Here is a 2786-nt window from a genome sequence, read left to right as displayed (position 1 = left end):
TAAAAAGATCTACCTGTTTATTTTTGCCCGGGCAAAATGTGTGCATGATTCGATGATATATGTGCTCGAGCATAATGAGGAAATGTGTATCGACCGCGATAATGACATGAAAGCGATGGTCCTCGCTACCCGATTGCAATGATGTACCACAAAGTTCCCAAGAAAATAGCAGACACATACATGTACACACTCACACACGCTCACTCATGTCTCTCGTTAAATGGATGACATGAAACCATGCGATCACTGTGGCAAACAAATTTTCACCTCAAATTAAGTTTGGCATGCATCGTTCCTGGCCTCGATGCTTTGCTCTCACACACACACACACACACACACATTTGATAAGTGACAAGCAGTGACACATTAAACGGTATTAGAGTTTTTCCTCGACTCATAAATTAGAGAAAGAATAATATTGAAATAGCTAAGATAAACGGTGCGACTGGCAAACGACGGCAAAGTATTAATTCAGCCTTGGCTTCGGGATAAGAGACACGCTCACTGACACAAAGAGTCAGAGAGCAAGCAAGAACGAAAGACAGAAAAAAAAACACGAGATGTGATTGCTGTTAGCATCGTGTCATTATTGCTGCTTATTTCTGGTTATTATTATAATATCCGTTACAGAGACTGACTAAGCTTCTCCAACTTCTCTCTTTCATTTTCATTTCCAGGAACACTATACCACGAAAGATCATTTTCTCGTGTCGTTCTTTTTTTTTGCTAGCCTCTCTCTATCTCTAGTTCACTCTTCGCGGTACGCGCTCATTTTTTATTCAGTCTTTTGATTTGTCTGCTCTCTGTAGCGATTAACGTACACTTGTGCACTTGATGTACGTCGTTTATGTTTGTTGCCAGTTGACGGCAAAATTTCTCTCGTACACTCTATCTCCTTCTTCTTTATGATTTTTTTTTGCTCATCTCGCTCACCTTTTTCGGTCGGTCGGTCGGTGTGTGCTTTGCTCTCGCCGGAATTCTGTGTGTATGTGTGTGTGTGTGTGTGTGTGTGTGTGTGTGTGTGAGTGTTTACTTCCCATTTTACCTGCACCGACAAGCGAAATTTATCGCCGTCGTCTTTTCTTCTTGTAACGAATCTATGTTCCATAGCGGTAAGTTTCATTTTGTGCACCAAATCTGAACGAGCGTGTACGTACGTATGATGTCATAAGAATTGCGAGCGTTGCATGTGTGTCTGTGTAAGTGTGAATGACTAAAATGCGCGTAATCGAAAACGGAACAACCGTTCCACAGCCAGCAGATAAAATGTAAAAACGAGAGATGTGCATGCACATGGAAAATGTTTTGCGTTTAGTGTGTTAAGTGGAATGAATTCGGTTCTTTTGCTAAGAATTTGTTTTTCTGGCAAAAATCGTCTTCTTCTCATTGATTCTTTTTTTCTTCTTCTTCTCCGCTCTATCTCTTGATTTCTCATTTTTCGGACGGTTTTTTTTTGCACGCGAAAATGAAATAAAACCCCAGCACACATGAAAGAAATCGACGTCGACTTATTACTCTGCCGAATATAACAAGCGAATGATGAGCAAAAAAAGAAAAGAGAGGAGAGAGCGGGAAAAAAGCAGCACATATTAGGTATCAACAACCAAATACCGAGCGCAAACTGTTCGCAAAACGATTTATTTCATGTAATTAAACATGAATGTAATATGCATGTGCTGTTGAATTCTATTTACGTGCCAGGTTCAGGTTTTTTTTCTCTCTACTTCTTCAAGCCGCTCAGATACTCCAATTCGAATTTTCAGGCTTAATTTGCGTTTCAATTCTATTTTCCACATTTGCGATGAATGCAAGCGGAAGAGAGAGAGAGAGAGAGAGTGAGTGAGAGGAGAAGGCAGAGTATATATGTGTAACCAATTCGATTGCGTGAGATTTGTGATACGATGTCTATTTTGCATGGTGCTTCAATGTACCTTCTTCTTCGCGTGTCACAATTCTTTTTTTTCTCGATCGTACCGAAGCGATATCTCTGTGCTCTCGCATTTCTTACATTGTAGATGTTGTTTCCCATGCGCATCTTCGTCTAGGTTAACAAATGTGCGAATTGCATCTCAAGCGTGGCAAGCGTTTATCTGCCTCCTTCTTCTTTTGCTGCCACCTTCGCCGCCGTCGTCGTCGTTGTCCTCCTCGTGATTCTGTTGCTAATGTTCACTTGTTTGTTGGCCCATTCGAATGTGTGCATTCGTTTATCATGTGACGATGTTGATTCATGACATGAACACGCTTTACACGGTTCGTTTTTCTTCGTAGCCGTTGATCACATCTGAGCAACAGCACTGTCCAATATAGAAAATCCATTCCGTTGCGAAAACCAAACTATACGCAATAAATTAATGAAATTAATGCCGAATGAAATGTGCACATCGTACATTTTACCAACTCTTAGATTAATTTAGTCGAAATGGTTTTTGCGTTGGCTTTTTTCCATCGCAAGGAGCATCTATAATTCATAGAATTTTACGAAATATTACATTAATAAGTTGATGTCGATGTTTTTGCATTTTTCAATGGCGAAAAAAATGGCAATATCTCGCCGCTGTCGCTGCGGTCACAAGTGCCTTTTGCCACGCGGTAATGTTACTTATATTCATTTTACTTCAATTTGACACAACAATAAACCTTTGACGCTTCTGTCTCCCTCGCGCACTCTTTCTCGCACCCGAGCCATCCCGTCCAACCAATTAATTATAAATGTTGAATATTTTACGGTGAACATACCGCACAACTTCGTACTATTCATAGCGCAAATTTTTTTTTTCATTCATTCT

Source organism: Sitodiplosis mosellana, unplaced genomic scaffold, assembly GCF_009176505.1.
Source record: "Sitodiplosis mosellana isolate CC-2019 unplaced genomic scaffold, AAFC_SMos_1.0 Smas_scaffold_5, whole genome shotgun sequence".
Taxonomy (NCBI): domain Eukaryota; kingdom Metazoa; phylum Arthropoda; class Insecta; order Diptera; family Cecidomyiidae; genus Sitodiplosis; species Sitodiplosis mosellana.
This window is presented reverse-complemented; position numbering follows the sequence as displayed.